Raw genomic sequence first — 12,385 nt, 5'->3', positions numbered from 1 at the left:
TTCCCATTCACTCCCGGTGCCTAGGATTTCAATAGACTGGTTCACTAGATGGTTCCTGGGATGAGGGGGTTGTCCTATGATGAGAGACTGAGTAAATTGGGTTTATACTCTCTGGAGTTTAGAAGAATGAGAGGTGATCTAATTGAAACAAGATTCTGAAGGGGTTTGACAGGGAGGACACTGTGAGGTTGCTTCCCCTAGTTGGGGAATCTAGAACACAGTGATACAGTCTCAGGATAAGGGGCTGATCATTTAGGACTGAGATGAGGAGAAATTTCTTCACTCAAAGGGTTGCGGATCTTTGGAATTCTCTACCCCAGAGGGTTGTGGATTTTCTATCGTTGAGTCTATCCAAGGCTGAGATAGATGGATTGTTGGTCTCTCGGGAAATCAAGGGATATGAGGAGGTGGGCAGGAAAGTGGAATTGAGACAGAAGATCAGCCAAGATTGTACTGAATGGCAGAACAGTCTCGAGGCGACCCCAGCTCCTAATTCTTTTGTTCTTATGCTAGATCAGATCCCTTCCCATGCTCTCCTGGCAAAAGCAGGCGATTGTTGAGTTGATAAACCCCTTTAGAAAGGTGTTGGATATTTATTTGATGGTGGCGGGACTGGGTAGATACAGAGATAGGTGCAGACTGAGATAGTCAGTTACTCCAGCAGAAAAGACGGTTTCTGAGCTGTTGGACTAGGGGCATAGAAATATAGAAAATAGGAGCAGGAGTTGGCCATTCGGCCCTTCGAGCCTGCTCCGCCATTCATTATGATCATGGCTGATCATCCAACTCAGTAGCCTGTTCCCGCTTTCGCCCCATACCCTTTGATCCCTTTAGACCCAAGAGCTATATCTAACTCCTTTTTGAAAACATACAATGTTTTGGCCTCAACTGCTTTCTGTGGTAGCGAATTCCACAGGCTCACCACTCTCTGGGTGAAGCAATTTCTCCTCGTCTCAGTCCTGAATGGTTTATCCCGTATCCTTAGACTATGACCCCTGGTTCTGGACTCCACCACCATCGGGAACACCCTTCCTGCATCTACCCTGTCAAGTCCTGTTAGAATTTTATAGGTTTCTATGAGATCCTCCCCTCACTCTTCTGAACTCCAGCGAATATAATCCTAACCAACTCAATCTCTCCTCATACGTCAGTCCCACCATCCCAGGAATCAGTCTGGTAAACCTTCGCTGCACTCCCTCTATAGCAAGAACATCCTTCCTCAGATAAGGAGACCAAAACTGCACGCAATACTCCAGGTGTGGCCTCACCAAGGCCCAGTATAACTGCAGCAAGACATCCCTGCTCCTGTACTTGAATCCTCTCGCTATGAAGGCCAACATACCATTGGCCTTTCTTACCGCCTGTTGCACCTGCATGCTTACCTTCAGCAACTGGTGTACAAGAACACCCAGGTCTCGCTGCATATTCTCCTCTCTCAGTTTATAACCATTTAGATAATAATCTGCCTTCCTGTCTTTGCTACCAAAGTGAATAACCTCACATTTATCCACATTATACTGCATCTGCCATGCATTAGCCCACTCACTCAACTTGTCCAAATCACCCTGAAGCCTCTCTGCATCCTCCTCACAACTCACCCTCCCACCCGGTTTTGTGTCATCTGCAAATTTGGAGATATTACATTTAGTTCCCTCATCTAAATCATTAATGTATATTGTGAATAGCTGGGGTCCTAGCACCGATCCCTGTGGTATCCCACTAGTCACTGCCTGTTGGACTAGGGGCGAGGGAAGGTTGTTTGGAGACTGGGGTGAATAATAGCAATGTGGATAGATGTATATTCTGGGTTTTCTGGATAGACAGTGGGAGCCAGGGATTGTTTATGCAGAACTTTCCCTCAGGAAACGAGGCAGAGTCCAGGATGCAGCAGGTTGTACAAGTCAGAAGGAATGGATTTGATGGGCTGAATGGACAGTTCTTGCTCGATCCTTCCTTACATTAGATGGGCTTTGTAATGAAAATCCTACAGCTTCACGGTCACTTTTAATGGGACCGGCTCCCTTTTTCTCAGGTTGTTTTACACTGATCTTAAACTGCCCTGGGTGGGATTTGATCTCAGGATTATTAGTCCAGTAACTGTTAGGTGGCAAGCACGGGAGAACGGTGAGTGGGGGAGTCAATGCCTGGCACCACACCCTTTACCTTTGGAACATTGTTGAAGTTCTGAGGAGTTTTGTAGCTCTCTTTGTTTCCAGAAGGACACAATTCCCATCTGCTCCGGAATCAGTCATGGAGAAAGTCAGCTTAAAGGAAAATGTGAAACAACTCCCCATTCAGGTAAGCGCCAGTGGATATCTTTCTTTAAATGTTTTAGATGATTGAGGGATTAATATTTGCTAGGACACCAAGTCAAACTCTTTGAGACAGTACCACCTGAGGGGCAGGCAAGGCCTCTGTTCAACATCTCATTGGAAAGGCAGCACTTCTGACAGTGTCGCACTCCCTCAGTACTGGCTGTGTCAGCCTGGATTCTTTGCATTCCGGAGTGGGATTTGAACCCACAACCTTCTGACTCGGAAGTAACAGTGCTATCCACTGAGCCACAGCTGACAGCATCAGCTTGTAGGAATATGAAGTTTGGTTCATTCCTACTCAATTCATCTGTGCCCTTCAGGATATCACCCTTTTAATACAGACACCTTAGAGAGATACAGCACTGAAACAGGCCCTTCAGCCCACCCAGTCTGTGCTGACCATCAACCACCCATTTATACTAATCCTACATTTATCCCATATTCCCTATCACATCCCCACCTTCCCTCAATTCTCCTACCACCTACCTACACTCAGGGCAATTTACAATGGCCAATTTACCTACCAACCTGCAAGTCTTTGGCTGTGGGAGGAAACCAGAGCACCCAGCAGAAACCCACATGGTCACAGAGAGAACTTGCAAACTCCGCACAGGCAGTACCCAGAACTGAACCTCGGTCACTGGAGCTGTGAGGCTGCTGTACTAACCACTACACTACCTTTTTATCACATGGCTCTTTTGAATTCATACCTAGGATGCAGGTCATGGCTGGCAAGGTCAGAATTTAATCACCCATCCCCAATTGCCCTTGCAAAGGTAGAGGTGTGCTACCTTCTTGATTGGCTTGTGAGGCGAGTTAAGAGTTAACCACATTGCTGTGGGTCTGGAGTCATATGTAGGCCAGACCAGGTAAGGACAGCAGATTTCCTTCCCCTAAAGGGAGCAAGTTGGGTGTTCATAACAATCTAGTGGCTTCATGATAACCATTACTAGCACTAGACTTTCATTCCAGATTTATTAATTAATTAAATTCCTCCAACTGCTGTGGTGAGATTTGAACTCCTGCCAGGGAACTTATTAAGTTAGGCTGTTTGATTAACTAGCTCACTAACTTAACATTACGCTAACATGCATTTAATGCTGATATGGCAAGGCTCCCACCTTGAAGTCTCTGTAAACTGTAGCTCATCTAAAATGCTGCTGCCTGTATCTAACTCACACTCAGTCCCATTCGGCCATCAACCCTGTGCTCACTGATCTACATTGACCATTTGCCTAGCAATGCCTCGATTTTAAAATTCACATCCTTTTATTCAAATCCCTCCATGGCCACAACCCCTCCTTATCTCTGTAGCTACCTCCACCCCTCCAAGGTCTCTGTGCTCCATCAATTCTGGCTTCTTGCAAATCCCCGATTTTAATCACTCCGCGATTGGTGGCCGTGCCTTCAACTGCCTGGGGCCCAAGCTCTGAAATTCCCTCCTTAAACTTCTCCACTTCTCTCTCCTCCTCTAAGACGCTCCTTAAAACCTACCTCTCTGACCAAGCCCCTCTCCTATTATCTCCTGGCATGGCTCCTGTCAAATGTAGTCTGACAACACTCCGATGCAGTGCCTAGGGATGTTCTTACTACGATAAAGGCACTATATAAATGCAAGGTGTTGTTGTCGTGAGGAATTACAGAAACTGAGACACATAGCTATCCATGACACTAATGAGTGCTTAGGGGGATTTTGTCTTTGGCAGTTGCTCTTGTCAATGACATTAATCACATGCCAGAGTCTGATTGTTTGCGATAGCCAACGGTGACTAACGCAGGCGACAGTTATTTATATCAAGATTAAAATAACCCCCGGGCGGCGGTGACACGTTTCAGAGCAAATATTGAGGCTAAATCTGGCCCAAGGAAATGGCATGAAAAGTCTCGAGTTACTTGGACTGCCTCAGCTGTGTTGTCTTTCAGGGATTCATTTAAAGGGGGAACCTTTTTGTCCTTGAGTTAGTTGACTCAGATGGGACTGAGGGCGGTGAGATTTATCGAGGTTAGGTCAAGTCTAGAGGATGAAAGACTCAACCAGGGCTTCCCACTCCTGATTGTTGACCAGTGACTCCAGCTGGGAAGTGAAAACCAGGTGAGAACGGGGGTCAGGCACCGCTGGAATGCGTGGCCCCAGTACTTATCCTCCAGGTTCACCCATGTTTGCGTGTGGCGTCAGCTGTGGCTCTGTAGGTTACACTCTTCTGTTGAGCCAGAAGGCTGTGGTTTCGACTCCTGCAATAGAGAGTTGAGTATGTTAATCCAGGCCACCAATCCTAGTGCAGTACTGAGGGAGTGCTACCCTGTTGGAGGTGCTGTCCTGGTGTGGGACAAACTAAATGGATCAGTAGATCTTTCTATGTCTGTCATTGTCATATACGCCCCTTAACTTGCCAGTAATTTTAGCTAAATGACCACCCCCCCCCCCCCCCCCCACCTCACTCCAGATTGGCTCGTGAAAGAACTGTTACATGGGTGCAGTTAGAGGTTAAGAGTGAGCCTGCGGCCCGTGCGGAGTAGAGGAGGCGTTGCTCTGTAACTAGCTATATCATGTTTGACCAGAATACCAATGCTGGGTGTGTTCGAAACGAGAAGCTGCTAACGTTTAATGAGCACAAGAATTGCCAATAATTTTTGCACAAACTTAAAACCCAAACTTGGTGACACCTGAGCACTACTTCTGGCTAAATCTCATCTTCTCTCCTCCCCTTTGCAACTCTGTTGTTCAGTGCGGTGAAATAAGGAGACTTTCTTTTTACACAGTGAGTTGTTGTGATCTGGAACGCGCTGCCTGCAAGTGCGGTGGAAGCAGATTCAATAGTAACTTTCAAAAGGGGAAGAATCAGATATCTACTTGGAAAGGAAAGGGGCTATGGGGGAAGAGCATGGAGGGAGTGGGACTTATTCAATAGTTCTTTCAGAGAGCCAGTATTGGTGTTGATGGACTGAATGGCTGCCTTTTTGTGCTGTAAGATTCTATCAGTCTATGGTTCTACGAGGCGGTCTGCAGATAATGATTGTGATCGGAGCCTGCCTTCTCTCTTCCAATTCCCCTCTCCTGTTTTCTCCCCCACCCCCACCCCAACGCAGATATTTCCAGACCCCTCGGAGAGCGTTGATGAGTGTTACAGGAGGATTAAAGGTCGTCTCCCTTCGATTGTCGTGGAGCTAACTGACACCAATGAGGTTGAGAGTGGGGAATTACGCTGGCCGCCAGAGGACTTCAGGTCCTGCGAAGATGTGGAAAACTTCTTTGAGGCGAGCGGTGAGGCAGACAGTCCGAGTGATGATAATCCAGAGCTCAGTGACACCGCACTGGGAGGTAAGAATCCTTGTTCTTTTTAATTGAGGAGGCTGCTAATATAGAGGGACAGCGAGAGATAGTGAGAGACTGATCATGTGGATACTCCATGGTGACATTACCAGAATCACCAAACTGGCAACTTGCACCCAATGGGACCCACTGGAGCAGTGGCAATTGTACTGAGATAGTGCCCGTTTCCTCCTCCTCTCCAATATTTCTTCCTGGCTCTGCTTCTTTGAAAAAGGACGTGAAGGCTTTAGAGAGGGCGCAGAAAAGATTTACGAGAATCGTTCCACAGATGAAGGACTTCAGTTACACGGATAAATTGGAGGAGTTGGGACTGTTCTCCTTACAGAAGGTTGAGAGGAGATTTTTGATAGAGGTGTTCAAAATCATGAGGAGTGTGGACAGAGTAGATAGAGAGAAACTGTTCCCGTTGGCAGAAAAGTCGAGAATCAGAAAACACCAATTTAAGGTGATTGGCAAAAAAAAACAAAGCAGGCAAGTGGAAAAACTTTCTTCACGCAGCAAGTGGTTAGGATCTGGAATGCACTGCCTGAGAGTGTGGTGGAGGCAGAGGCAATCGAGGCATTCAAGAGGGAATTGGATAAGAACCTGAAGGGAAAAAACTTTCAGGGCTACAGGGAAAGGGCGGGGGAGTGGAACTAGCTATATTGCGCTTGCAGAGAGCTGGCACAGGCTTGATGGGCCGAATGGCTCCTGTGTTGTAACCATTCTATGACTCTAAAGTTGGAGACTCAATGCAGGTAACTGTTCCATACGAACAAACAAAATTAAAGAGCAGGGAAAGGCCAACTGACCCATCAAGCCTACCCCACATTCAAGATGGCCGCAGCATCATGACTAAAGACTGCTTTGGAATATCTATAAACATTAATTTTGGGGTTGGCTTTCTCTGTCAAAATCGACAACTTGCATTTATATAGCGCCTTAAATAGAGTAGAACATCCCAAGGAGCTTCACAGGAGTATTATCAAACAATGGTGGGCCGAAGGGCCTGTTTCAGTGCTGTGTCTCTCTATGAGTCTATGACTCTAATGCTTGACACCGAGCTATAAGGAGATATTAGGAGAGATGGCCCAAAGCTTGGTCAAAGAGGTAGGTTTTAAAAGAGGAGAGAGAGAGTCAGGGAAGTTTAAGGAGGAATTTCCAGAGCTTAGGGCCCAGGCAGCTGAAGGCAAGGCCGCCAATGGTGGACCAATTAAAATCAGGGGTGCGCAAGGAGCTGGAATTGGAGGAACGCTGAGATCTCGGAGGGTTGTGGGGCTGGAGATTTCAGAGTTGGGGACGGGATGAGGCCATGGAGGGATGGAAAACAAGGATGAGATTTTTTTTAAATGGGAAGCGCTGTCAGACTGGGAGCCAACGTAGGTCGTTCTGTTCTGTTAAATACCTTGTTCGCTTCTAAAAAGCTCCTTCAGATACCTCTCTGTTCCAGGCAACAACAAAAAAAGCTGGGCCAGCACCTGGAACACTGTTGCCATGACAACACGCTTCTATCTTTCTCATCATTTTGTGGTTCTTTCTCAGGGGAGGCAGAAGCCAAAGAGAAAACAGCTGAGACAAACAGCGATGGCGGAACTGGGGTCGTGACCTTACCTCGTGATAATAAAGAAGTAAGAAAACACAACTGAATTTGCAGGGAGGAACCTCGAACCATTTCTTGTTACCAACGCTGAACCAAACTGGTTGCTTACGAGGGAAGTGGCTCCTGGAATTAAGGGACCAACGGCCAATATTAAGGTCATGAACCCTCTCCCCACCAAAAAAGATTCTGTTAAGTGCGTTGAAGCATCACCGTCTCTATCCTGATCCCTTTTACTTTGTGTCAGCTTGGGTCCGTTGATAGCACTGGTGCATCTGAGTCACAGGGTCAATGTCTCAAGCCCCACTCTAGAACCTGAGCACTTAGTCTAGCACTGAGGGAGTGCTGAACCGTCTGAGATACTGTCCACCAAATGCAACGCGAAAACGAAGTTCCGTCTACCTCTTCAGGTGGAGGTTATAAAATCTCGTGGGACAGACCCAAGAGGAATAGACACTTCTGGTGATCTCATAGAATGGCATAGTACAGAAGGAGGCCATTCAGCCCATCATGCCTGTGACAGCTCTTTGAAAGAGGTATCCAATTGGTACCGCTTGCTCTGCTCTTTCCCTACAATTATTTTTCTTTCAAGTATTTATTCGATTCCCTTTTGAAAGTCACTATTGAATCTGCTTCCACCGCCCTTTTCAGGCAGCGCGTTCCAGATCACATAATTTACATAATTACCTTTCCTCATCTCCCGCTCTGGTTTTTTTGCCAGTCACCTTAAATCTGCGTCACCTGGTTACCAACCCTTCTGCCAATGGAAACAGTTTCTTCTTATTTGCTCTATCAAAACCTTTTATGATTTTGAACACCTCCATCAAATTTCCCTACTATAAGGAAAGCAATCTCAGCTTCTCCAGTCTCTCCACATAACTGAAGTCCCTCATCCCTGACAGTGGACACAAAACCAGCCTCAAGCAACACGAAATGAAAACCAGATTGCTCATTTGCTTACTGCTATTTGAGGGACTGAGTCCAAAATGTCTGTTGAGTCCCGTCTATTATAACAACAGTGGTCATAATTCCTTGTGCGGTTGTCGTGAGAGATGACAGCAGGCACAATATTACCAGAAGCTTCTCATCTCTCCCTCCATTCAGTTCCTTTTCTAGCCAGCTCCACCCTTCTTACCAACAGTTGCTATTATGCAGCTGTCGGGAGCCGACTTTTTTTTTGGGAGTGTTGCCAACTTTTATTCAGGGAGAACACATTGTTGGCTGTGAGGCTGAAAAGATGGCTGGTTAAAACAGGTGGCTGATCTGTCAAGGTTGCTGTAAGAAGAGGCGTTCACCACAGTTTCAGAGTACTAAACTATAATCCTATATATATATACCTAATCGGGACTAGAAAATTAATTGAATTCCCATAGTAAAAAATCCCAATGGATAAAACCGCTTTCACATTCACTCCCATTGTACAAAATTCCAATGGACCAAACTCCTTCCCATTCACTCCCATTGTACAAAATCCCAATGGACCAAACTCCTTCCCATTCACTCCCATTGTACAAAATCCCAATGGACCAAACTCCTTCCCATTCACTCCCATTGTACAAAATCCCAATGGACCAAACTCCTTCCCATTCACTCCCATTGTACAAAATCCCAATGGACCAAACTCCTTTCCATTCACTCCCATTGTACAAAATCCCAATGGACCAAACTCCTTCTCATTCATTCCCATTGTATAGAATTCCAATTTACCAAGAGCTGATATCAGCTGGTAATAAACATGGTTATTTCTCTAGTTGTGGTCTTCAGGACATTCCTTGATCAATAAATTCAGAAGTTACAGCTTTCAGATTCCCAGCTGATTCCAGCAACATGGAGCAGAGTTAACTAATGTGCCTCTACCTCATTGTAAAGAATTAGAGAAAAGGGGATCATCCCAGAGACACCACACAGCTTTATCAAGATTGCAGAACATTGCTTTCTGTCATTTTCCACTGAAGGAGATGTCCTCCCAGATCAAGTCCTCTGAGATCAGGTCCTCCGAGATCGGGGCCTACCAGATCAGGTCCTCCGAGATCAGGTCCTCCAGGATCAGGTCCTCCCAGATCAAGTCCTCTGAGATCAGGTCCTCCGAGATCGGGCCCTATCAGATCAGGTCCTCCGAGATCATTTCCTCCCAGATCAGGTCCACCAAGAGCAGGTCCTCCCACACCAGCCCCTCCCACACCAGGTTCTCCCAGCTAAAGCTCCCAGATTTGGCCCTCCACCAGGCCTGGTCTTCCCAAACCAAGTCCTCCCAGATCAGGTCCTCCCAGATTAGGACCTCCCTGACCAGGTCCTCCCAGCCAGGCTCCCACACGATGGCTTCCAGTGACCAGTATATGGACATCAAGTCAGGATAGAATTAGTCTTCATGGTGTGTTATTTGTAGTAAATCCGTATAATAAGTTAAAAAAGCTGTTATTTTCACAAAAGTCATCTGTCACCTGAATAGAAAACCATGGGCTTGAACCTGGACCTCATTGCGGCCATTTTCCAGGCACAGAATAGTGAAAGTGTTCCAATTTAGTGACCAACTCCTTACGTATTGGAAACACATCAAACACCAGGTAGGTAGTGCCAGGTAGGTAGGCTGTAGAGACATCCAGGATAGCTGCCTGAAACAGACTCTATATTGAATGGAATAAGGAGTCTAACTTCAGTTTGCACCCCACTTCTGGCAGGATCCAATTTGGAAACCCGTACATTTCTGGTTGGACTGAACAGTTTTGAGGCAGTCCTGCACACAGACACACACACACACACAGACACAGACACACACGCACGCACACAGGCGCACAGACAGACACACACACACTGCACTATTACTCAGTGGTGGCAGTGAGTGTTTGGGACATTAGTGCGAAACAGTTTAAGAGATGCTTGATCGAATTCTATTTCCATTGCAAAGTTACCTCCTAAATCGTGAGTGTGTCTCAATATAACCCATAATTATTCTGCCTGCATGAAATGGAATTGCCATAGCAACCTGAGCCTGTTCATCAACGGTTTTTGTTAAAGTCCCTGAATGTTACTCAAGCCTCAGGATTAAAGGAACGGATTCTGTTCAATTAAATGCTGAACCCTTTCACCACTCGTTTTAAAATTCCTCTTTTTTTTCATTGCTGATGGGACGGTGGAGATGGGAGGCGTATCGGACAAGGACTTTCGAGTGGTTCATTACAATCTCATTCCAATTTCATCTTCACAAGAAGTGCTTGTGAGTTTCTTTGGAGCTGAATGGGATTCATTCATTCATCGGCCAGGGTACAGTAGCATAGTGGCTATTTTACTGGACCAATTAGCCAATGCTTTGGAATGAAGATCCCAGAGACATGAGTTTAAATCCCACCACAGCAGCTGGAGAAGTTAAATTCAGTTAATTACATCGATCTGCAATTAAAAAGCTAGTCCCAGTAATGGTGACCATGAAATTACTGGATTTATTGTTTTAAAACCATCTGGTTCACTAATGTCCTTCAGGGAAGGAAATCTGCCATCCTTACCTGGTCTGGCCTACACGTGACTCCAGACCTGTGAAAATGCCTAGTAAGCCACACCCTACAAGGGAAAAACTTACTTGTCCTTGACCTAATCCTCATCAATCTACCTGTCGCAGATGCTTCTGTCCATGACAATATAGGTAGGAGTGACCACCGCACAGTCCTTGTGAAGATGAAATCCTGGTCTTCCCATCCATCGTATTGTGTGACAGTGCTGAATGGGATAGATTCAGAACAGATCTAGCAGCTCAAAACTGGGCATCCATGAGATGCCGTGGGCCATTGTAATCAACCACAATCTGTAATGTTATGGCCTGGCATATCCCTCACTCGACCATTACCATCATGTCAAGGGGTCAGCCCTGGTTCAATGAAGAGTACAAGAAGGCATGCCGGGAGCAGCACCAGGCATATGAGGTACCAATCTGGTGAAGCTACAACACAAGACTACATGCATGTTAAATAGCAGAAGCTATAGATAGAGCTAAGTGATTCCACAACCACAGGATCAGATCAAGACTCTACCATCCAGTCGTGAATGGTGGCGGACAATTAAACAAATAACCGGAGGAGGAGGCTCCATGAACATTCCCATCCTCAGTGATGGGGGAGCCCAGCACATCAGTGCAGAAGACAAGACTGAAGTATTTGCAACCATCTTCAGCCAGAAGTGCCAGGTAGGTGTAGAGATCAGGGAGGGGGAATTGTGATATACTTGAACAAATTAACATTGAAAGGGAGGAAGTATTAGCTGTTTTAGCGAGCTTAAAAGTGGATAAATCCTCAGGCCCAGATGAGATGTATCCCAGGCTGCTATGTGAGGCAAAGGAGGAGATAGCAGGGGCTCTGACACAAATTTTCAAATCCTTTCTGGTCACAGGAGAGGTGCCAGAGGACTGGAGGACAGTGAATGTGGTACCATTATTCAAGAAGTGTAGCAGGGATAAACCAGGTAATTACAGGCCAGTGAGTCTAACATCAGTGGAAGGGAAACTATTGGAAAAATTCTAAGGGACAGTATTAATCTGCCCTTGGAGAGGCAGGGATTAATCAAGGATAGTCAGCATGGCTTTGTCAGGGGGAGATTGTGTCTTATAAATTTGAATGAATTTTTCGAGGAGGTGACTAGATGTTTCAATGAGGGTAAAGCAGTTGATGTAGTCTACATGGCCTTCAATAAGGCTTTTGATAAGGTCCCGCATGGGAGATTGGTTAAGAAGGTAAGAGCCCATGGGATCCAGGGCAATTTGGCAAATTGGATCCAAAATTGGCAAAGTGGATCCAAAATTGGCTCAGTGGCAGGAGGCAGAGGGTGATGGTCGAGGGTTGTTTTTGTGATTGAAAGCTTGTGACCAGTGGTGTACCACAGGGATCGGTGCTGGGATCCTTGCTGTTTGTCGTGTACATTAATGATTTAGACATGAATATAGAAGGTATGATCAGTAAGTTCGCAGATGACACGAAAATTGGTGGTGTCGTAAATAGTGAAGAGGAAAGCCTTAGATTACAGATAGACTGGTAAGATGGGCAGAGCAGTAGCAAATGGAATTTTATCCTGAGAAGTATGATTGGCTGCATTTTGGGAGGACTAACAAGGCAAGGGAATATACAATGGATGGTAGGACCCTAGGAAGTACAGAGGGTCAGAGGGACCTTGGTGTACTTG

The sequence above is a fragment of the Heterodontus francisci genome, chromosome 40 (assembly GCF_036365525.1).
Source record: "Heterodontus francisci isolate sHetFra1 chromosome 40, sHetFra1.hap1, whole genome shotgun sequence".
In the NCBI taxonomy this organism is placed as follows: Eukaryota; Metazoa; Chordata; class Chondrichthyes; order Heterodontiformes; family Heterodontidae; genus Heterodontus; species Heterodontus francisci.
Note: the sequence above shows the minus strand (reverse complement) of the source record.